Source organism: Megascapheus bottae, unplaced genomic scaffold (genome assembly GCF_031878675.1).
Source record: "Megascapheus bottae isolate mThoBot1 unplaced genomic scaffold, mThoBot2.hap1 HAP1_SCAFFOLD_48, whole genome shotgun sequence".
Classification (NCBI taxonomy): domain Eukaryota; kingdom Metazoa; phylum Chordata; class Mammalia; order Rodentia; family Geomyidae; genus Megascapheus; species Megascapheus bottae.
This window is the reverse complement of record NW_028327313.1, coordinates 768,218-793,728: the sequence shown is the minus strand read 5'-3', so window position 1 is coordinate 793,728 and position 25,511 is coordinate 768,218.

Here is a 25,511-nt window from a genome sequence, read left to right as displayed (position 1 = left end):
AAGGCAGTTGATTTTTGAGGGTTGATTTGTAGCCTGCTACTCTTCCAAAGTTTTGAATCAGCTCAAGGAGCTTGGGAGTAGAGTCTATAGGATTCTTTAAATACAGAATCATGTCATCTGCAAAGGTGGATAGTTTTATTTCCTTTTTCCCTACTTGGATCCACTTTATGCTTGCTTCTTGCCTTATTGCACTGGCTAGGAATTCTAGTACTATGTTAAAGAGGAGTGGAGAGAGTGGACATCCTTGTCTCGTTCCTGATTTTAGAAGGAATGGCTTCAGATTTTCACCATTAAGTGTAATACTAACAGTGGGTTTCTCATACACAGCCTTTATTACATTGAGGAATGTTCCATGGATTCCTAGTTTCTCCAGAGCTTTTAACATAAAGGGGTGTTGGATCTTGTCAAATACCTTTTACGCGTCTGTTGAGACAATCATGAGATTTTTGCCCTTGCTCCTGTTGATGTGTTGAATTATATTAATTGATTTGCATATGTTGAACCAGCTTTGCCTCCCTGTGATGAATCCACTTTGATCATAGTGTTTAATTTTTTTGATCAGTTGTTGTAGACAGTTGGCCAGTATTTTGTTGAGAAGTTTTGCATCGATGTTCATCAAAGATATCAGTCTATAGTCCTCTTTCTTTGATGAATCTCTGTCTGGTTTGGGGATGAGGGTTATACTGGCTTCATAGAAAGAGTTTGGTAAGGAACTTTAATTTTCAATTTCGTTGAAGAGCTTGAGGAGTATTGGTGTGAGCTCTGCTTTGAAGACCTTATAGAATTCAGCTGTGAATCCATCTGGCCCTGGGCTTTTCTTAGGTGGAAATTCTCTAATTGCAATTTCTATTTCAGAACTTGAAATAGGCCTGTTGAGTTGGCTTAGTTCTTCTTGGTTCAGTGTGGGTATGTTAATATTGGCTAGGAATTCATCCATTTCATCTAGATTCTCAAATTTGTTGGCGTAAAGGTTTGAGAAGTATGCCCTCATGACATACTGGATCTTGGTAATTTCTGTCATGATATTACCATTTTCATCTGCGATTTTGTTTATTTCGATATGGTCTCTACTTGTTTTGGTAAGATTTGCTAAGGGATTGTCCATTTTGTTAATTCTTTCAAAGAACCAACTCCTTGTTTTTTTTTATTCTTTCTATAGTTTGTTTGGATTCCAAATCATATAATTCTGCTTTTATTTTAATTATTTGCTTTCTTCTACTGGGATTAGGGTTGGTTTGTTGCTCTTTTTCCAGGAGCTTAAGGTGAATCACTAACTTGTTGGTTTGCAATTTTTCCAACTTGTTGTTGTAGGCACTCAGCGCTATAAATTTTCCTGAGGACTGCCTTTGCTGTGTCCCAAAGGAGTTGGTAGTTTGTGTGCTCCTTACTGTTAAATTTCATAAACTGTTGGATTTCTGTTCTGATCTTTTCGATGACCCATTGGTGATTCAACAATGTGTTGTTCAGTCTCCATGAGTTACAGGGTTTTCTTTGGTGGAGATGTGTGTTCAGTTCCAATTTGATGCCTTTGTGGTCTGAGAGTGTGCATCGAATAATTTCAGTATTCCTTAATCTGACCAGGTTGGTTTTATGGCATAAGATGTGATCTATTTTGGAAAATGTTCCATGTGCTGCTGAGAAAAACGTATATTGTGTTTTTGCTGGGTGGAATATTCTGCAGATGTCTGTTAGATCAAGTTGGTCTATATAGTTGTTCACTTCTAAGGTTTCTCTGTTGAGTTTTAGCCTTGTTAATCTGTCCATAGGTGAGAGTGGTGTGTTAAAGTCACCGACAATCACTGTATTTCGATCTATGTATGGTTTCAGTGTAAGTAAAGTATGCTTCATGCAGTTGGTTGCTCCCGGAATGGATGTGTAAATATTTATGTCTTCCTGGAGGAAAGATCCCTTTAGTAGTATGTAGTAATCTTCTTTGGCTTTTCTTACTATGGCAACTCCAGCCTGCTTATGGGGGCCGTTAGCTTGATAGAGTTTATTCCAACTTCTCACTTTCAAAAGATGATTTTTGGGGGTAAGATGTGTCTCTTGAAGACAGTAGAACGATGGCTCTTGCTTTTTGATCCAACTAGACAGCCTATGCCGTTTAATTGGAGAGTTAAGTCCATTGATATGGAGAATTAGGATTGAGAGATTTGTTAGTTCCTACCATTTTTAAAAGCTTTTATTAGGGCCTGTGTCTTGACAGTTCTTGTGGTCCTTAGATGGTATGTTGTTTAGGTGCCATTTCTTTCCCCATATTGCATTCATTTTGGTTTTCTATGTATAGAAGATCTTTGAGAATTCTCTGTAGTGTTGGTTTTGTTGCGACATATTGTTGCAGCTTTTCCCTGGAATGGAATGTTTTTATTGTTCCCTCAGTTATGAATGAGAGCTTAGCTGGGTACAGTATTCTTGGTTGGTAGTTATTTGATTTAAGGGCATGACATATATGCTTCCAGTCACTTCTTGCTTGCATGGTCTCTGCTGAGAAATCTGGGGTTATTCTGATTGGTTTTCCTTTATAGGTTACTGATTCCTTTTTCTCTGGATGCCTTTAGGATCCTTTCTTTGTTTTCTATTGATCCAGTTTGGATTACGATGTGGCGGTGGGATGTTCTTTTCTGGTCAGGTCTGTTTGGGGTTCTAAAAGCTTTTTGTATCTGGATGGGTCTGCCCTTCTGGATATTTGGGAAATTCTCTGAGATGATTCCCTGAAGTATATTTCCAATACCATTGATCTCTTTCTCCAGACCCTCCTCAATACCAACGAGCCTTAAATTAGGCTTCCTAATTGTATCTTGGACCTCCTGAAGCGCTCTCTCATTTTTCCTAGATTTGGATTGACTCATTTTCTGTTCTTTCTGTATAATAACTAAATTATCTTCAGCCCTGGAGATTCTCTCCCCTGCATTGTCTAACCTGCTATCAAAGCTATCTAATTTATTTTTCATCTCCCTTGCTTCCAATTGCTCATTTTTGATGCCTTGCGTCTGTTCTTTTAGATTATATATGGATTTCTTAAGCTCCTTGATTTCAATTTGGGTGGTTAGGTCAGTAGCTTTATTTTCTTTGAACATTTGCTGGAGTTCAGTCACCTTTTATTTGTGGATTCTATGAATTCATCCATCTTTCTTTGAAAAACCTTTATTATGGCCTCTTTATGGCTTCTTCTTTTTCACTTATCACCTTGTTTATGGTTTCCTCTTGTTCAGCTATGTCTTCGTCCCTTATCTCTTTCTTTATATTTTCACATTTTTCATTCATGATGTTTATCAATTGCATTTGTATAGCACTTGGAAGACTCTCCTCTAGGTTTGCCAGTGACTGTTCCATTGTCTGTTTACCTTGGGTGGGGGATGTTGTTTCTTGATTTGACATTTTTCTTGAGTTTCTTGTTCTGCCCATTTGAAAATGGGGGCAAGATTAATACTAAACACGATTATAGTTTTTCAGATATAATCAACCTAGACCTCTGTAGCTTGCAGACACTAGATGTTCACAAGTTTTGATTGGTGTTATCACTCTTTCTTCTTGTGCACTTACCGACCAGTCTAATATATCCAGTGATAAGTGATTTATACCCAAAACAATAAGCCTCTCAGTCCAATCTCTATTGGACTCTTTAAGTCCCTCTGAGCCTAGAGAATAATTAAACACGTAGATATACAGTATTGCTCAACAGCCATCAAGTGTAGATCCATGCAGTATAAGGGTTAAAAGAGGAACAGAGGTCCAGAGATAGAAAAATAGAATGAGAGAGGTCAGGGGAAGTACAAGAGTATTAACGTAGGAGTGTAAGAATATTGTAGTAATGAAGAAAAGGTATAGCGTAAGGATAACTGACTTAAGTTGGTAAGTAGCTAGCGTATTTGAGTACAAAGTTTGGAAAGTATTAAAATAAAACTTATGTGTTGCTGCACAACTAGCTCTTAGCCCAACCAGTGGCCTCACAGTGGACCATGGAATGGATCTGCGAGCTTCCGTCTGAGCGCAGTTGGCAGATGTTTTCCTATGCTGCTTCCAGGGGCGGCCCCAAGCCAAGGGTCTCGGTATTGAGAGTTTCCAGGGGCTCTCAGCAGGACCAGCAGGAGACCCCTCTATTCCCAGGGGTGGGCCCAGCTGAGGATGTGGGCTCCAAGGGCAGAGCCACACCTTTTTTGATTCTCAGAAGGGGAGCTTGGCTGCTGGTAGGCCCTTCAGATCCCTGCTGTGCTTCCACTGCTTTGTCAGAGTCTATGACTGTGGGGGGCCCCTCGGTGCTGTCTTTCTCAGGATTCCCAGCTGGAGGATGCCCCGCTCAAGAATTGAGGGGGGGCAGATGCTGGCTATTATTTTCCCGCACCCCCTACCCGCTGTTGTAAGGCAGGGACCCAGCGCCCTCCACTCTCCAGATCAGTGGCCTGGGAGAGGAGCCTGGTGGGCGGGTGGGAGCTGGGACAGCTCCGCCTCCCCTGGTGGGGTGCTGAGTCTTAGGGTCCGCCCACTTGTCAGTCTCCAGACAGAGGGCTGGGGGTCGAGCCCGTTGGACGGGTGGGAGTTGGGACACCCCCGCCTCCCTTGGTGGGGTGCTGGGTCTTAGGTAGCCCACCTGTCAATCTCCAGTCAATGGCCTGAGGGAAGGGGCTGTTGAGGGAGGGACAGGATTCTAAATTCCTTGCCCCCCTGCTCCCACCAGTCTTTCTCGGGCGGGATGAATGGGTCTGAGTTCAGTTCTATTGCTTGGCACCCACTCTGCTTTCCCGATGTGTTTGGCGACGCGCTGTATTACTCACGCCTCTGCGTCTGTCTGGGGGTGATCCACGATGGTGGGGAGTCTTTCACTCCCCTCGGGTCTCCGCTGCCGCCTGTGTTCTGTGTCTGGGTTCCACTGCTTGCTGTTCTGGTTCCGTGTTGGGTTCAGCTGCTTCCGCGGTTTGCTGGCCCGGTTCTGTGCTGGTTTCTGCAGCAGTTGGGCTCCCGGCCTGGCACCCTCCACTGCCGCTGCTTTTCGTGGCTTGGGGCCGGTGCCTGCCTGCACTTTTCTGGCGTGGATCCGGCAGTCGCAGCAGCTTTTCGTGGTTTGGAGCCAGTGCCAGCTGCTGCTTTTCGCGGTTTCTGAGGCTTTCACGGCTCAGAGCAGAGAGTTGGGGGAGGGGTCCTTGCGTTCCGAATTCTTTGAGAAAGTTGGATGTAAGCTTTATCTGAATTTCTTTTCTGGTTTGAGTCCTTCTTCATTGCTTTTTGAGTTTGTTGTTGTGGATTTCTTGAGGTAGTTGGCTCGTGGGACTCCCTGGTTCTCTCTTTTTGTGAGAGAGATCTAGGCAGCGTCTCTATTGTCTTGGCGCCATCTTACTTCTCCTACCAAGCAATTTTTGAAAGTCATTTAATGTTGTTGAGTGATCTTGGAATTTCTAGGTGGTTATTTTATGAGGAAAAAGGCTCAAAGCCTAAATAAAAATATGGGTGTTGTAGTTGGATTTTGTCAGGAGCTATTTGTAACCCCACATTAGTTAGTCTTTGAGTCAGGTCTTTACAGCAATATAGTAATTGTAAGTTATCAGGACTTGCCAAAAGGATGTCATCCATATAATGTCTGATGTAAATGGATGGCCAGTAATTCCAGAGGGGTCAACGGCCTGTGCTACAAACTTTTGACCCAAGGTGGGGCTGTTGGCCATACCTTGAGGGAGAACCCGCCATTGCTAATGCAGCATGGGTCCTTTGAAGTTAATGGTGGGCAAACTAAAGGCAAATCACTGTCTGTCCAGAGGATGTATGGGAATAGTAAAAAAAAAAAACAACAGTCTTTAAGATCAATGATGATTTTGTGATATCCTCGTGGTATGGCTATGGCAGTGGGCAAACCAGGCTGGAGAACTCCCATAGTAATCATAGTTATATTGATGGCCCTCAGGTCTTGTAAAAGCCTCCATTTGCCAGACATTTTCTTAATAACAAAGATAAGGGTATTACAATGGGAGTTAGTGGGTACAATGTGGCCGGAGGCAAGCTGCTGCTGCACCAGCGCTGTAGCTGCTGCCAGCTTCTCTGAGGGGAGGGGCCATTGATCAACCCATACAGGATCATCAGATCTCCAGGAAATCCGATCCGCATGGGGTGCAGGAATGTCAACAGCCTCTATCAAAAATGTGTTGCTCCTAATCCTAGGTGATCGGTTTTGATAACCGGGGAGATGGGTCTCTTATGCCTTGAGAATTTTTTCCTAAACCCTGACCTGGGAGAAAATCCTGTTTTAGCATTTGATGTGTGATAGTCTCATTGAGGGAACATCTATTGAGATTTAGTTGAGAAAAGATGTCCTATCCCCAAAGATTCACTGGAAGGTTAGGGACAATATAGGGCTGGACCATGCCACAATTGCCCTCCTCATCGACCCAGGTTAGTATTTTCACACTTTGTTGTGGATTAGAGGTTTCTCCAATGCCTTTTAGGTGTGTATAGGAGGTAATAATTGGCCAGGAGGAGGGCTAATATTGGCTAGAAATAACGGTGGCATCCGCCCCAGTGTCTATAAGGCTCTGGGAGCTCTTTCCATCTAATTTTAATTGTAAAAGGGGTCGATCAGATGTGATTTGCTGTACGCAGTAGGCATCTGATGAGCCAAGACAGTTGGTTCTTCTAATTTTTGAGTGAAATGAGTGGGGACAGGAAACCAGGGGAAGGAAAAGTAATTTGGCTATTCTTTGGCCGGCTCATATAGTAAGGGGTCCAGAAGTGGAGAAAGCCAACATTTTTATTTCTCCTTGGTAGTCATTATCAATGACCCCGGGAATTATATGAAGTCCATTTAGAACAGTACTGGCACGACATAGTAGGAGTCCAAAGGTATCGGGTGGTAAGGGACCATGCACTCCAGTGTACAGAATCTGAGTTCCCATATTAGGAGTAAATATTGTATCAGAGGAGGAACAGAGGTCCAGTCCTGCGCTTCCTGGCATGGCTCGTTGAAAGGAGGAGACATCTGAGTAAGAGAGGTTTTCTTTGTGGGACAAATCTGACAGCCCCTGAGGTTTGTCTCAAGGAAGGTGCCCAGGGCTGGCCCTGCTAGAAGTTTCCCTGCTTTGTGGGGAGGGGCTTTCCTTCAATGTCTGTTTTTTAATGACATTCAGAAGACCAGTTCTTGCCTCTTTTACATCAGGGGCAGACAGTTGTTGGAGGAGGGTGTTCTGCCAGAGGGGCTGTACAGTCTTTAGAAAAATAGCCAGATTCTTTACAATTAAAGCAGTTTTTGAGTGACAGACATTGGGAAAGTCTTTTAAGGCTGCTCCAATGGCTAAACCCATGGCATGTGCCAAGCTGATGCTGGCGCATAGATGGATATAGTCAGATATATCATTGCCTGCGTGGTGTGGGCGAATGGCTGCTTGGCAGGCTGGGTTAGCATTTTCAAAAGCAAGATGTTTAATGAAAGAGCTTTCATTTTCTTTATTTCCCCCAAGCCTTTCAGGTGCTTCGGTAAGGTGGCTAATGAAATTGCTGTAAGGCTCATGGGGCCCTTGTTGAAGTTTGGCAAGGGAGGTAGTTGCCGATCCGTTAGGGGTAGCCGTTTCCAGGTTTTTGAACCCACATGCTGTATTTGGGCCAAAAGACCAGGGGGAAAGCAAGCCTGTTTTTCATTAGAGTCATAAGGACTTTTGCCCAGTAATTTATCATGTATCCAATTCTTGGAGGTCTGGCTCTCTGAGGTATGTTGAGCTATTTCTCTGCCATTTTCAACAAATTCAGTCTTCCATAGAACGAAATCACTCCAGACAACATGGCGTGCTCCAAGAAATACCAATCATTCGGAAATAGCCATCTGTCACTCAGATTTTCAAAAAGAGCTAAGGTAATGAGAGTGGTTGGGCCATAATTTGAAGCAGCAACTTTTAATTCCTTAATATGCTTTAGCCCTAATTGGCAATATGTTTGGTCAGGGACCTCGTCAGGGTCATGATCTAGTCTCCTGAAGGTTCCTCTTCCTGATCAGAGACTTCATTTTGGGAGGCTATTTCCTCCTCATTTAGGGGAGTGGCCTCAGAGCCCTGAGTTTTTGAAATGGACTTGCTGCTTTGAGTGATGGTTAATATCTGGAGGGTCGAGGGGCTTGAGATTTTTTTGAATTTCATTTTGGAGTTTGTGAGTTAGGTGGAGAGGAAAAGGAAAGGGGAAGGTTTTGCAGTTCTAAGTCAAGGGCTCTCAATTCCTTAATAAGTTGTAAATATTCTCTTTTTTGCTGTAAAATTTCTTTAAGGGAAGCGGCATCCTGAGAGAGTTAAAGTTTGGCTCTAGTAATGGTCCCGGAAACATCATCCGTGTCAAGGACGGGGTGCAGAGGGGTGGTGCAGTAACGTAAGGGGGCGGCCAAGCAGCTTATGGTATTTTGTAGCCTCTTTTTTCAAAGAGGTCATGTTTGCTGTAGGGAGTTTTTCATTAGGCTTGTCATTATCAAACTGGGTAAAAGAGGAATAAAGAAGCTTGGTAGGGGAGAGGGGCATAGAGACATTAGGTGGTTTTAAGGTTTCCTGACTGCCTGGGATAGGGATAGAAATAAATTTTCATACAGAGGGGAGCCAAGAGTGTCGTTGCAGAAGATGCTCCCCATCTTGAATTACCTCCTGCAAGTCTGGGGCTGGTTTATGAATATGAAGGACATCATTTATCAGGAACCAATATGAAAAAGTCTGCACAGGAATTTTTTCTGGTCCAAAAATTTTATAATAGTCCTGCAAGCAATCTCCCACTCTACCCCATCTTTTTTCATTAGTGATACCTTCCTGCAGAAACCAGGAACATATGTCAGTGACAAGATCAAAGAATCTTTTTAAATCTTTTTTTTCTTAACCCGAATTCCTCATGCCTTGCGAGAGTCCTTGAGACCCTTAATAAAGAGATCATGAGTGTTGAATGCCTGCCCCATATATGTGCAACTCGCCTCTTACCTTACACAGATCGAGCTCAAAAGCAGGCGGTCCTGCAATGATCTCAATCGCATCTTCACTCACACCGCTGATTTGCTGTGATCCCTGAAGTATGGGCCGATTATGTTTGACATGCGTTCGAGACCCTTCCTCATGTCCCAGATCCCACATTGGGCACCAGATGCCCCGGCCCACCAGGGTTTGTTGAACTAAGACCTGGGAAGAGAAGGGCAGATGAATGGAGGTGCAGGAGACACGCAAATGGAGAGCAAGTTGGAAGGTTTGATCAAGCTCTCATTTATTGAAGGTTGCAGTACAGGTTTTATACTAGTTTAGCTGGTGGGGACTTTTCAGGCTAGGGGGAGATCAAAAACAAAAGTGAGGAAGTCATGGTAATGAAGTCATTGCAATGATTATTCAGTTGTGGCAATGAAGGCAGCGATTATTCAGTTGTAGTAATGTCAAACCGCAAGAGGTATCGCCTAACTTCTGAGAACCCGTTGACTAACAGAAACTATATGGATGGCTGAGAAAGTATTTCCTTTCCTTCTGGCTCCCGCCAGCTCTAGCCATCAACAAAACACCACAAGTTCAAGCCCCAGGACTGGCATACAATGCACAAAGTCTCATAGACTTTCCTGTCCAGGCTGGCTTAGAACTATGATCCTAAGATTTCAGCAAGGTAGGTAGCTAGAATTCTTTAGGTACAAGTTAACATTGATTTTTCTTTTTGTTTTGCCCCTTGGTGATTTACCTAGGGTTTTTAAATCAGGGCATAGTATACTCTCACTGAAAGTTTTTCTTCAAAGCTAGCAGGCTGTAGAATTTGAGCCAAACCTTGATTTCTCATGTTTATTTTTAAAATTTGGGTACTGGTACTATGCCTTAAACCCAAGGGCTGGTGCTTCTACCTGAAGTTTTTCTTTATTTTCTGAAGTCTACTGGTTGCTATTACTTGCAACATATGTCAAGTTTGGCTTTGGTTTTGTTTTGCTTTTCCTGGGCTGGTCCTATTCCTTGAACTCAGGGTCTAGCCTCTGGCTTTTAAAAATTATAATCATTTCTTTTCTGTTTTGTGTGAGTCATGGGCCTTGAACTTGGCCTGGGTACTGTCCCTGAGCTCTTCACCTCAAGCCTATCACCCTAGCCTGGAGCCAAACCCCACTTCCCATTTTCTACAGGGTAATTGGAGATAAGAGTCTCAAGTCCCTTAATACCTGGGCTAGCTTCAAACCTTGATCCTCAGATCTCAGCCTCCTGAGTAGCTAGGTTTACCGGCGTGAGCCCCATGCCTGGCCATATAATTATTTCTTTCATTTTTTCCTCTCTCCCTCTCTCTCTCTCTCTCTCTCTCTCTCTCTCTCTCTCTCTCTCTCTCTCTCCCTCTCTCCCTCTCTCTCTATCTATCTATCTCTCCCTCTCTCCCTCTCTCTCTCTTTCTCTCTGTGTGTGTCTCTCTCTGTCTTCTGTCTTCTGTTTTCTGTTTCTTTCTCTTTTAATTGTACTGATATTAATGCTTTAACTTAGAGCCTGGTTGGGTTTTTGTTATTTCAAAATTTTTCTGAAGGCTTGCATCTTTGGCAATTTGAGGAATCACTCTCTTTCAGAGATTCTTTTTGAGAGGGAGAGTGGTTAATAGGAGATAGAGTCCCATGGAAATGAGACTCATCTCCAATTAACCAGTAGCAAGCAGGAAGTAGTAGAGCTCTAGCTTTGAGGCAACATAGCAAGGTCAAGCCTACCACTGCCACTCACTGGAAGAAGTCTCACTGACTATTATGCCCAGGCATCTTTTTTTTAGCAGACCTGGGACTTGAACACAGGGCCTGAGCACTGTCCTTGGACTTTCTCAAGACTAGAGTTCTACCATTTGAGCCACAGCACCTCTTAGGATTCTGTGTGTGTTTGTGTGTGTGTGTGTGTGTGTGTGTGTGTGTGTGTGTGTGTGTGTGTATGTGTGTGAGGGCCTGGATGCTGTCCCTAAGCTCTTTTGGTTTTCTAGTGGTTAAATGAAGGTAAGAGTCTCAGAGTCTTTAGTGCCTGGTCTTTTGAACCTCCATCTTCAGATCTCAGCCTCTTGAGTAGTTAGGATTATAGGCATGAGTCACCACGCCAGGCTTACCTAGGGTTTTTCTTTTAATGTATGTGGTACTGAGGAATCTATCCCAGCTGGCAGTAAGCTAAACTCCTGGCCCACAAGAGTTTTGTCTCCTGGTAGAGTGCTTGCCTAGCATGCACGAAGACACAGGTTCAATACCTCAGTACCACATACACAGAAAAAAAAAGCTGGAAGTTGTGCTGAGGCTCAAGTGGTAGAGCTCTAACCTTGAGAAAGTTCAAGGACAGTGCTCAGGCCCTGAGCTCAAGCTCAGGACTGGCAAAAAAAGAAGAGACTCCTTATACATATAGTGAATGTGAGAAATCTTTCAGTAATGAAATACGCCTTACAATGCCTCAGAGCAAATCTCCTGAGTTTCTGATGAGTATATCAAGTGTGAAAATTCAATTTTTGAGAAGTCAGACCTGATGTTCCAACCTCGATCTCCAACAGAAGAGAACCTTACAGATATGAGGAATGTAAGAAAATTTCATCCCAGAATTCAGCTTTCAACAGGCATCAGAAACCTCACACAGAAGAGAAATCCTATGAATGGGATAAATGTGGAAAGTCCTTCACACAGAAGTCATATCTCAACAGACATAATACAATTCACACAGGAGAGAAACCTTATGAATGCAGTGAATGTGGAAAGTCTTTCAGACAGAAGTCTTCCCTCAATTGGCATCAGAGAACACACATAGGAGAGAAACCGTATGAGTGTGACAAATGTGGAAAGTCCTTCACACAGAAGTCAAACCTCAACGCACATATGACAATTCACACAGGAGAGAAACCTTATGAATGTAGTGAATGTGGAAAGTCTTTCAACTGGATGGTACAACTCCGTGATCATCAGAATACACACACAGGAGAGAAACCTTATGGGAGTGCAAAATGTGAAAAGTCCCTCACACCTTCACAGGGAAGTCACATCTCAATAGACATAATACAATTCACACAGGAGGGAAACCTTATGAATGTGAATGTGGGAAATATTTCAGAGAGAACTCTTCCCTCAATTTGCATCACAGAACACACACAGGAGAGAAACCTTATTAGTGTGACAAATGTGGAAAATTCCTTCACATGGAAGTCACATCTCAACACACATAATATAGTTCACACAGGGGAGAAACCTTATGAATGTTGTGAATGTGGAACGTCTTTCCAGTGGAAGGCACAACTCTGTGTTCATCACCCAGGAGAGAAACTTTATGAGTGTGACAAATGTGGAATGTCCTTCACAAGGAAGTCACATCTCAACACACATAATACAGTTCACACAGGAGAGAAACCTTATGAATATAGTGAATCTGGAAAGTCTTTCAACTGGAAGGCACAACTCCGTGTTCAACAAAATAAATACACAGTAGAGAAATACTATGAGTGCAACAAATGTGGAATGACCTGCAAGTGGAAGTCACATCTCAGGAGGCATAACAGAAACCAACAATGTGGAAAGATCTTCAGGGAGAATTCACACCTCTGCAAGCATAAGAAAATTCATACAAATGAGAAAACTTAGCAATGTAATAAATGGGAAAGACTTTTTAGTCTTTGGAAGAAAATTCAGCTTGCATCACAGAATGAACACAAGATAAAACCCTTAATGAATGTAGCAAATGTTCAGTCTTAAACCCAGAAGGCACAACTCAAGATTTATCACTAAACACCCACAGGAGAGAATCCTATGATTGAAATAAAAGGGAAAGTTTTTCAACAAGTCATACTTGAGATTGTATCAACACACACAGGATAGAAACCCTATGAATGTAACGAATGTGGAAAATCCATCACGAAGGCATGGCAGAGTGTAGAATGCACATAGGGGGGAAAAAAACCTCATGAACATTACAAATGTGGAAAGTTTGACCTGGAAGGCATACCTCTGTGTTCATCACAAACCTGATTCACATAGAAGAAAAGAAAATTAATGAATATAACAAATGTGCAATGACTTTTAATCAGAAGTCAGACTTCAGTACATTTCAGAACATATACAGGAGAGCAAGTATGAGTAATGGAAAACATTTAGCTATATACAGTATCTCTATATGTAAGCATGAGAGGAAGTCTTCACAAGTCAACCTTCAGCAAGCATTAAGAGCACTCACAGAAGAAATGAATACAAGATAGGAAAACCTTTGTCAGAAACCTCTATAAGAGCTGCCAATGTGGCTTAGTGGTAGAGTGCTTACCTAGCAAGCATGAATGCCTGGGTTTGATTCCTCAGTATTATATAAAAAGAACAAGCCAGAAGTAGCACTGTGGCTCAAGTGGTAGAGTGCTACCCTTGAGCAAAGGAAGCTCAGGTCCTGAGATCAAGCCTGAGAATTGTCACCAAAAGAGAGGGGGGGCTGGGGGAGAGAGAAAGAGAGATAGGTGGGGGGAGAGAAAGAGTGAGAGAGGTGGGGGGTAGAGGGAGAGAAAGGGAGAGAAGGAGAGGGAGAGAGAGAGAGAGAAAGAGAGAGAGAGAGAGAGAGAGAGAGAGAGAGAGAGAGAGAGAGAGAGAGAGAGAGAGAGGGAGGGAGGGAGGGAGGGAGGGAGGGAGGGAGAGAGAGAGAGAGAGAGAGAGAGAGAGAGAGAGAGAGAGAGAGAGAGAGAGAGAGAGAGAGAGAGAGAGAGAGAGAGAAACAACTTCTAAAGTATACAGAGAAGTCCTTCACGGCAGAAGTTAGCTAGGTGTAATGGAAAACCACTCTTTAGCCTTGGGCACTAATGAGCCAACATTTCTCATTGTGTTTATTGGTATAGTCCCTGAATATTATCCAGAGGAATTGGACACAAACAATGGGTATTAGTACTTCAGGCTTTACAAGTAATTAAGAGAGTGAAGTTGTTGACTCTGTCTTTTATAATAGGGAATGGTTCGTGAAGTTAATTTTATTAACTCAGTAATAAGAATTTTGGCCCATTAAGACTGGAGTCAGCTAATGTCCACGATGGTCTGGGGAGTGATGGATGGGGAAAGACTGTTACAATTTGAGCCAAGGACCTGAGAGCATCGATTTCTCCACTGCTCCCTTAAAGTCTGCTGTGTGTGTGGTTCATGAATTAAAACACAAATGACTTACTATTTAAAATTCAATTTTTGAATGGAAGATATGATGGAAAATACTACTCCTTGTTTATTGCAAAATTTGCCCAATAGAATAGTGATTTTCATCACTTTTGCCTCAAGTTTTTTATGAAACATTCAGAAAACATGTAAGGACACACTTCTGGGGATATATTGTGTGTGTGTGTGTGTGTGTGTGTGTGTGTGTGTACACAAATTGTTTAGCTTGAACTCTGCACAACACTCCTTAAGCATCTTTGTCAATATTAATGCTTGCCACTTGAGCCACAGTTATACTTCTGGTTTCTTTGGTGGGCAAATAAAGACAAGAGTCTTAAATATTTTGTTTTGGATGAGTAAGTCCAAAATGACTTCAGTGCTTCCTTTATATTTAATTAATCACAGATGATAAAACACTTGTGATTTACTATTAGCCTTTTCTATTGTTCTGCTGAATGAGTCTAAATAAAGCACCAATGTTCATAATGTGACGAATCTGTGCTTTCTCACTGTTCTGGAGGTGAAGTTAAGAGGAGGATGAATTCTTTCTACAACCACTAATTATTCCTTTAACCAGCTCCCTTCAGAATTTTGTACCAAGACAAAACTAAGAAATAGATTTGTTAAACTTACAGTAGTGTAAAAAATTAGAAGCATGTCTCTGCATGGCGGCTCACATCTGTAATCCTACCTACTCTGGAGGCTGAGATCTGAGGCTCGAGGTTCAAAGCCAGCCCAGGCACAAAAGGACCTGAGAAGCTTATCCCCAGTTAACCTCTAGAAAACCGGAAGTGGGGCTTGGCCAAGGGTAATGCCTTGAGCAGAAGAGCTCAGGGTAGCTCCTAGGCCAAATTCAAGCCCCTGATCCCCTCTCCCACCCCGGGGGAGGGGGGAAAGGAAACTTGGAAAAGATGAATAGAAGCTACTTAAAAGATGATTATAGAAATATAAAGGATGTGGGCTGGGAGTTTAACCTAGTAGTAGAGTGCTTGCATAGCATGCATAAGGACCCGGTTTCTATTCCTCAGTACTACAAACATAGAAAGAGCCGGAAGTGGTGCAGTGGCTCAAGTGATAGTGTTCTGGGCTTGAAAAAGTCCAAGGACAATTGTCAGGCCATAAGTTCAACATCCAGGAATGGCAAAAAAAAATCCAGGGGATGAGAGAGACAACTGGATATAGTAATAAATGTTGTAGGTATTTGGTAGAGTAAAATTCAGGTCAAAAGTGATTATTTTTATTTTGTCCTGCATGCATGGGTATGGACATACAGTATTTTAAAGTACAGTATTATGTTGCATGCTTTAATTGTGCAATGATTACATATACAAAGGCAGATTGCATGTTTCTTTGTCATGAGGACAGTCTCATGGAAGGTTATGGATGACAATACATTAAGCTAAAGTACAGAGAGATATTGAGCAATCTCACAAATAGTCACGGGAATGGTGGTATCTAAGTGAAAGCAGTTTTAGTGCATTCAAACTTGGATACCAGGAATGCTGAAATCTCAATGCTCTGATTTCTTTTGGCCAGAGAAATATAGGTGGGCTTGTTATCCACTAAAATGTGAGGTGCACAGATTCTGGAGCTTCATGCCAGGTGTTTTTTTTATTGTAATTAGTAAAAGGGTTACATGATATTTGCCAGATAGAAGGTGCATTAATTCACATACATTGATACATTTTCACATGTCTTGGTACCCATTTCCCTCCCCCCACACCCCTCCACCCATTTGATTTTCCCCCTTCCCTATCAAATTTCAAATAACCAAATACAAATAAATTCAATATATCAGATAAAAAAGTGAGATACTATAACAATATGAGATAACCAAGGGACAGCAAAGGAGATGAGAGACAACATAGTACATTAAGGAAAACAATCATTCATTATATGGCTTTTGTTTCAATATCCTGGAGGTCCTTTCAATTACCTTCATACTATATGGCCTTATGTATCAAGATTTTGCTCTATTGCAGACCTCTGCTAGTAGAGTCCAAGGTTTCTACTGATTATGACGAATGAGGGAAACCATTGAGCCTAAGTTCCTTTGAGTCTGGCTTACTTCACTTAATATGATTTTTTTCTAAGTCTTTCCATTTCCTAACAAATGGGGCGATGTCATTCTTTCTGACAGCAGCAGAGAATTCCATTGTGTACAAATACCACAACGTGTTGATCCACTCATCAACTCAGGGACATCTAAGTTGGTTCCATATCTTTGCTATGGTGAATAGTGCTGCAATGAACATTGTTGTGCTAGTGGATTTAGTATGCCCTTGTTTCTGGATGGTTGGGTAAATGCCAAGGAGTGGAATCGCTGGGTCATAGGGGAGTTCTATGTTTAGCCTTTTGAGGCACTGCCACAATGCTTTCCATAGTGATTGAACGAATTTGCACTCCCACCAACATTGTAGTAGTGATCCCTCCTGGCCACATCCCCTCTACCATTTGTTATTATTCGGTTTCCTGATCCCGGCCATTCTAACTGGAGTGAGGTGGAATCTTAGAGTTGTTTTGATTTGCGTTTCTTTTATGACCAGAGATGTTGAGCATTTCTTCATGTGTCTATAGGCCATTTTTGTTTCTTCTTCAGAGAAGACTCTCTTTAAGTCTTTGGCCCATCTTTTAATGGGATGGTTGTTACTTTGGAGATTAGTTTGGGAGTAATTCAATTTTTTGAGTTGTTGATATATTTTAGATATGAGGCCTTTGTCCATTGTTTGGTTGGTGAAGATCTTCTCCCACTCTGTAGGCTTCCTGATTAGTTTACTAGCTATGTCCTTTGCCATACAAAAGCTCTGCAGTTTAATGCAGTCCCACTTATCCAGCCTTTCTCTGATTTGTTGTGATTCTTGATCCTTATTAAGAAAGTTTTGACCTGTGCCAAGGAGGCCTAGTGAATCTCCTATTCCTTTCTGTAAAGTTTTCAGTTTGTGAGCTTTTACCTCCAGGTCTTTGATCCATTTGGAGTTAATTCTAGTACAGGGTGACAAAGAAGGATCCAACTTTATTTTTCTGCAGGTGCTTAACCAGTTCAGCCAGCACAACTTGTTGAAGAGGCTGTCTTTCTTCCATTCTATTTTTTTGGATCCCTTGTCAAAAATTAGGTGGCCATAGGTCTGTGGTTTAATATCTGGGTCCTCAGTTCTATTTCATTGGTCTTCAGGCCTGTTCTTGTGCCAGTACCAAGCTCTTTTGATAATTATAGCTCTGTAATTGAGTCTAAAGTTTGGTATTGAAATTCCTCCTGCACTGTTCTTTCTGCTAAGAAGTGTTTTTGCTATACGGGGTCTTTTATTATTCCATATGAAATTTTGCATTGGGATATTGATGGGTATTGCGTTGAATTTGTAGATAGCCCTTGGCAAGATTGTCATTTTCACGATGTTGATTCTTCCAATCCAGGAGCATGGGAGGTTTTTCCATTTCCATAGTTGTGCTTTAATTTCCTTTTTCAGGGTTTTAAAGTTTTCATCAAAAAGGTTCTTTACATTCTTAGTTTAGCTAATTCCTAGGTACTTTATTTTCTTTGAGACTATTGCAAAAGGAGTTGGTTTCCTGATTGTTGCGTCATTCCTCTCACAGTTGGCGTAGAGGAAGGCAGTTGATTTTTGAGGGTTAATTTTATACCCTGCTACCCTTCCAAAGTTTTGAATCAGCTCAAGGAGCTTGGGAGTAGAGTCTATAGGACTCTTTAAATACAGGATCTTGTCGTCTGCAAAGAGGGAAAGTTTTACTTCCTCTTTTCCTATTTGGATCTCCTTTATGCTTGGTTCTTGCCTTATTGCACTCGCTAGGAATTCTAATACTATGTTAAAGAGCAATATTGATTTACTGATTTTTGTTGGTCATAGGGCTTGAACTGGGCTTAGACGCAGACCCTGAATTCTTCAGGTCGAGGCTAGCACCTTATCTCAGGGCTTGGGCGTTTTACCTGAGCTCTTCAGCTCAAAGATATAGCCTTACCCCTTGTGCCATAGCCCCATTACCCCTTTTTAGTGATTAATTGGAGATAAGAGTCTCACATTCTTTAGTGCCTGAGCTGAACTGCAATCCTCACTTCTCATCCTCCTTAGTAGCTAGGATTACAGGCGTGAGTCACTGTGCCTGGCTTAACCTTTAATTTCTGAGTGATACTATTTCACAGATTCAAGTTATATGAAGTGTAAACTTTGAAAAACAAAATATAAGATGAGAACCATTTGCCATAAAAGTGTTGATAGTTTTCTAAGCTCATCAATCAGAAAACATGATAATGCATTGTAACAAAATTACTTTGCACTCCTAAAACTTTATTTGTAAAATTGTAGATGTGAAATTGTACTTTTTTGAATACACTAATAAGTTCAAGAACCATGCAGGTATACATATAATTATACACAAGAAGTTGCCAATGGTTCTAGGTCATTCAGTACATATTTACCAATGTTATATTATAATATCACCAAGAAATAATATTCAGGCATATATTTAGATGAGTAAAAACTAAATTTTGAAAAGTCATTGCTTAATGAATGCATCTGGGTAAATTCTCTACACAGAAAATAGTGTAGTTGCACAAGAGAATAAGGCTTGCTTTTTTCCCCCCCTGTGATTGGGTTTGTATTTATTTTCTCTGCCTGAATACATTCTTTTACTCCTTACTCTGGTAAAATTTTTCAAGGTTAACTGAATCATAGAGAATTTAGAAAACATAAGAGATCTTGACAAAAAAATAAAGTTGACAAAGATATTTCATCCATTGTGAGCATCATATTATTACCAGATCTAGTTTAAAAAAACATTTCTTTCCAAAATTGCCTGATTCAAAATCAGTTAGTGTCTTCCATAAGCACTGATTTCATTAGAAGAAAAGAAGAATTGCCAGTGAGCCATTGAAAGAATAAGTATAAAATGTGATTGAATGAATAAAAAAATGTACTAGTTAAAACTGCCATTACACAGATGAAGAGTAACTGTTAGAATTGCTTATTAGGAAAGATGACTACTAAGGTAAGAGGGGGGTTAGTGCTTTGGTATTTCTGAAAGAGACAGTAGATGAGACTATATCTCTATTTCCTGTTAATATGGAGTACAGAGTATAAGAATGAGCAGCTATTGAGGTCTATTGTAATAATTTAAGTGAATTTGTAATCTAAAAAACTATAAATTTCATGAGAGACATTATACATTTTCAGGGATAAACCACTGTTAGTTTCTTCAGATCATTTACATAGGTTATCACTGGTTTAAAATTTTCCAGTTCTGGGCCAGGAATTTTACCTCGTGGTAGAGTGCTTGCCTCGTATGCACGAAAACCCAGGTTTGATTCCTCTGTAATACATAACATAGAAGAAAGCCAGAAGTGGTGCTATGGCTCAAGTGATAGAGCTCTAGCCTTGAGAAAACCCAAGGACAATTCTCAAGCCCTGAGTTCAAAGCTAAGGACTGGCAAAATTTTTTTTTAAAAAATTCCAGTTCAGTATAATGAAACTTATCCTACTATTTTTTTCTTCTATATTTTGTGCTCTGTGAGCAATTATTATATTCTCACTGAAACCACTAATAAATGGGAGTTGACATATAAGTGGTTGGCACTTGCAAACACTTGTTTTACCTTGCATTTTTTGTCCTTGGTTTCAGAATGCAGCTCAGTAGTTAATAGAGATGGTTGTGATGGTTAATTTAAAGTGTTAATTTAACTAGGCCAGTGATGCTAAGGTATTAAGTTAAAGAATTTTTCTACAGAAGAGATCAGTATTTATGAGAATGTATGAGAAATCTAATGGGCAGCCTGAGGAGGGCAAAATCTGTAGAGCAAGGATAAATTACTTCTGTGTTGGATGAATTGAACTACATGTTTTCTTTTCCAGCCAATCCTGGTTCTTGGGTTCCCAGACCTGAGTAAAATTTGGATCTTTGGATCACACACTACAAGTTACGAGTTATCCTTGTTTTCTGTTTCAGGTGTCAAAGAATATTCAATAATCATAGAAGTGATATATGTCATACTGGCACAGAAAATCTAGATCCATATAGGTGTATTAACTTGATGTTTTACTTATTATGGTTTTTTTGAGAGCCTGCACTAATTCTTTCAAGGTATATTTCCATATTTATTAAATCCAGAGCTTTCCAAACTACAATTATAATACAATAATTTATGTTTATTTGTTTTTCATGTCTCAATGGTCTGTGTATTGTATCTAGGTGTTCAAATATTCTAATCCATGAATTATCACTAGTAGTATTTGGTCTGCTTTGCCAAATATTTAGTCCTATCTATGCATTGGGAAGTAGTGATGATAAAGGAATAATTGAAACCAGGTCGACATCACTTTCAATTTTTTTTTTCATCATGAGACTTGAACTCTGGGCCTGGGTGCTGTCCCTGACCTTTTCAGCCCAAGGCTAGCACTCTACCACTTGAGCTACAGCACCACACGATTTACGTGTTTTGTTGTTTCTGTTTTGCCAGTCTGGGGACTTGGGCTTTCCTCAAGGTTGAAGCTCTACCACTTGAGCCACAACACCACTTTCAGCCTTTTTATGTATGCAATATCAAGGAATCGAACCCATGTCTTTGAGCATGCTAGACAAGCACTCTACCACTAGATCAGACTGCCAAACCCTCACTTTGCTTTTTTGTTTCTCTTTTCTCTTTTGATAAAGCCTGTGAAGAAATACAGAAGAACACAGCAAAATTATAATATCATAATTGATGTAAGCAAAAACAAACGCACTGAGATACTCACAGTGCAATCACTCTATAGCATTCTGTATCCTAAGCAATTATATAATAAAAGTCAAGCTTACATCTTTATGAAATTCAGGTAGAGTAGAAATTTGTTCAAAATTTATATACATTTATAGTTCTGATGCTTGTACTGTATGTGGTGGAAGATGGTTTAGAAAGCAGTTAAGGATTTCATACAATGTTTTCTTCTTGCTGATATTTTCTTAAAAGTGATTCTTAACAAATACTCATGATTTAAGAAGTTGATAATTGATATATCCATGTACTGCTGATGTACAGTAAGAAACAATTATGTCTAAAGATTTGCCAGATGAACAGTTAAGATTTGGTTTCTTCCCCTTGATGGGTCAGAACAGGTCAGAAGAGAAGAACAATGATTATGTAGCCAGTTTGCTACAATTATATAAATTGATGTGTGCCACAAAACTTTAACATGCCAAAATTGTGCTCCAAAATGGTTGGGAAAAATCTTGATACATAAGGCCATATAGTATGAAGCTAATTGAAAGGACCTCCAGGATATTGAAACAAAAGCCATATAACCAATGATTATTGTCCTTAATCTACTATGTTATCTCTCATCTCCTTTGCTGTCCTTTGGGTATCTCATATTGTTACAGTATCTCACTTTGTTATCTGATACATTGGATTTATTTGTATTTGGTTATTTGAAATTTGATAGGGAAGGGGGGAAAACCAAGACGGGGGTGGAGGGGATGGGGGGATGGGGGGAGGGTAATGGGTACCAAGACATGTGAAAGGGTATCAACTTACGTGAATTAATGCCCCTTCTATCTGGCAAATATCATGTAACCCTTTTATTAATTACAATAAAAATATATTTTAAAAAGAAAGCAGTTAAGAATTAGATTTATTTTTTAATGTAAAAGTTTTTTAAAATAATTTTTATTGTGATTAATAGAAGGGTTACATGATATTCACCAGATAGAAGGTGCATAACTTCACAAACATTGATATCCTTTCTCATGACATGGTCCCCATTTCCCTCCTCCCTCTCTCCTTCCCCCCCCTCCGCTTATCCATTTTTGTATATAACTATGCAGAAATTGTAAAGGGTAGGTTTATATAATGTAAGCCCTCTGTCATTTGCTAAGCATTCAGAATTTCTGCAGTGCACAAAGTCCAAATAATACACTTTAAATATAACATTCTTTTGATATTACTTTTGTGGAGTAGAATTACATGAACGTAAAAGAAAACATTCCATGTTTCTTACTAAGTAACATCATCCCTTTTCACTTCCCATAACTCTTTTCAGAATTTTTTACATCATTTTCAATATCTAAGTGTCTGCAATTTATAGTCTATATGTTTACAAAAGCATAGTTTTAAACACATGTAGAGGTGAACTGAATATTTGTGAAAATAATCAACTGTATATGTTCAAATTTCAAATATTCCTTAAAATAGTTAAATGGTAATCACTTAGCTAATCATCAATTTTACTACCATGAATATAAAGAAAACTTTTCCATTATTACAATCTAAACTTTAATTTCTGAAGATAGAAAGCTCTTTATATATGGCAACTCTGGATGGACAATATGTTCTTTGGTATGTTGATATAAGCTAATCACATCATGCCTTTTGTGAAAAACTCAGTTATTTTCAAGTCATTTTGCAATATTTTTCTCAGTGTTTTAAGACAAGTTTTCCTTTCATTCTTTTAATGAAGCCCAACATTTTTTCAGTAAACTGATCACTGGTACATTTATGCTTTATTTCAGATTTGTTTGACTGAAAGTTTTCTGCTATATATGAAAAACAACATGCAATTTTGTAATTTTCAGTTTTCATAATTTATGATTCAAAAGAGTAATCAGAATTTTTAGTTGGTAATAATCCTTTACATAATCAACAAACATGAGAAAGAACTGGAAAAATGTCAAAAGAATGTGATAGACGAATTATATGTGTCAATAAGATGGGAAGGCATGCACATACAGATTTTTGCTTTTCTTGTAAAATTAATTGAAATTGTTTTACAACAATGAATAGTAAAAAATATCTTTCTATGCTTGATTTCCATGAATCACTCTCATTTAGAATGCTGTTTTTCTTTTTAGTAAAATAGTTATAGGTACTTCAACTGTATCCCTACAAATATGTTCAATTAAATTTCCAACATTTTAAAAGCATTTGTGAATCCTTGAAAATGGAAGGAATAACTTACCTAAGACTTTAAGTTTTTAGATAGTGTTTGATGTTCATCTAGCAATAGCAATCAAAATTTAATATATCAAAGAAGTAGTAGTGAGAGGAATGATAAATAATTTGCAGTTTTAATATAGAAAATACTCTTAGAACAAATTTTCCCAAATTTAATGTTTTCCAAGTTTAATCAACAGTGCCACCAGGTGGTGGCATTAATGCAGGACAATAATCTTACAATGACTTAATATTTGAACAGTTTGTTGGGTTTTGTATAACAAGAAATGAAGAACTCTGTCTACAATGCATTGTTATCTAAAATTTTCTTGAGTTAACTTCCATTTTTGATAGAAATGTTATTATTAATTAATTTCATAAAGACTTGGTAAAGCATATAAACATGACTCGCTCTTCATTGGTAAGCACAGATTTCATTTTATTCAGTTAATCCACTTCAAATAATGTATAGACATCAATAATTAAAAATGTACAAATCACATCAGCAAGGATTTCATACAATGTTTTCTTCTTGCTGATATTTTCTTGAAAGTGATTCTTAACAAATACTCATGATTTAAGAAGTTGATAATTGATATATCCAGGTACTGCTGATGTACAATAAGAAACAACTATGTCTAAAGATTTTCCAGATGAACTGTTAAGATTTGGTTTCTTCCCCTTGATGGGTCAGAACAGGTCAGAAGAGAAGAACAGTGATTATGTAGCCAGTTTGCTACAGTTATATAAATTGATGTTTCCCAACCATTTTGGAGCACAATTTTGGAGTGTTAAAGTTTTGTGGCACACTATGAGAAAGGATACAATGAATTTTTCATGGCTATTTTGAAATACAAGCAATACGGAGGTAATGACAAAGTTAGATATTACAAAATACCACACACCAGAGATCTACAGATACATAGCAAGCTAGGGTATCTAATGATATTACTTTAATTTCCTTTTTATCTTTATCTTTACTTAGTTGTACAAAAGTATTGCCCTTTAACAAAACAGTTTGTTTATATGATTTATCTTGGTCAATGTCACCCCTTTCGATAGGAGAGTCTGACTGAAGTATTTAAGACAAAAGATACCAGGTTCTTGCTTCATTTAAGGTAGAAAATAAGTGTTTCCAGAATCTCTGGTGGACAGCACATTTTTATGAGAATTCACATCATTGATTTCCTTTATTTTTGCCTTTTTTCCTTCCAGTTTCCTTCCTTTTTATTCTTTTCTTTCCTTTTATTATCTTTAAGTAATTATGAGTTTCCATTTATGAAAATAGTTTATGAATACAATGCATTTTGAATGATGTCACCTCTTTCAACATTCTCACCCATCCTACCTTTCCTAACCTTTCCCTTGTTTTTCTTAATTTTGTAGGATAGACACTGATTTCTATATACTATATTGACTACATTTACTCTTGCATTACAGTTGCTAAACTGTAAAAATGATTCAGCTGAGTATAAGTACTACAGATCTTTCCTCATATACTTACGAGTCTGAGATCTGCATGATCACAATTTGAGGTCAGTCCAAGAAAAAGGTCTATAAGACTCATATCAAGTGAAGGGTAGAGCTGGAAGTGTTGCTCTAGTGACATGAGTATCGACTAATGAAGTAATAGAAAGTGAGACGCTTTGCATTCAAAGCTATTAACATTAAAAGTAATGTGGAAATTCACAGCAATAAAAAAATTCAATAATAAATGATATTATTTTTCCATAGCAGAAACTGAACACTGAATCATGAGCATGTCAAATTAGAGAAGTGTCAAAGGGCATGAGCAAGTTATACGACTGTGCCAGAGAATGCATAGGGCATGTGAAATATCTGTCTGTGGTCTTGATCTTTAGATAACTCAGAGTTGGCAAGTATTAAATTAGACTTAGAAGGAACAAATTGTAAGATATTCAGGAAAGGTAATTGGAGTGAATTCATACTTGAATGTGTAAATGGGCCATAGAAAGCACTTCTAAGATATTATTATTCAAAATTAAACCTTGGTTCCAACAACATAATGTTGGCTATCCATACATTTTTACACATAATTTTTTTTCCAATTGGATTTGTGTAATATCAATGTTCTATTACAAAAACCAACTGAATTCATAGTAACTTTTTCATGGAATATGAATCACCTGCAATAATAATAACTGGGCTAGTTTCATAAAATCAAGGGGTTCCAAAATAGTAGCATACCAAATTAATAATAAACCATTCAACATACAACCTTGAGGGAGACCAGATGTTATTGCCTAATTAGAGAAGACCTGATCCTATATGACTATATATTTCAATTACTTTTTAAAGTAAGCATAAATTTACCCTGTAGGGTTATAACACAGTCCAGGCATGCACTTTCAGCATTAAGGCAGTCCCAGTGTAGTCACAAATGATGAAAAAAATGAGAGTAGGAAATCAATGCTATTATAACTAATGGCATGAGAAACCCTTTCAAAAATATAGAAATGCAGAAACTAGGTTGTCTATTGCAGTTAATTCTGAATGATTAAAAAACCCAACAAACCTCCT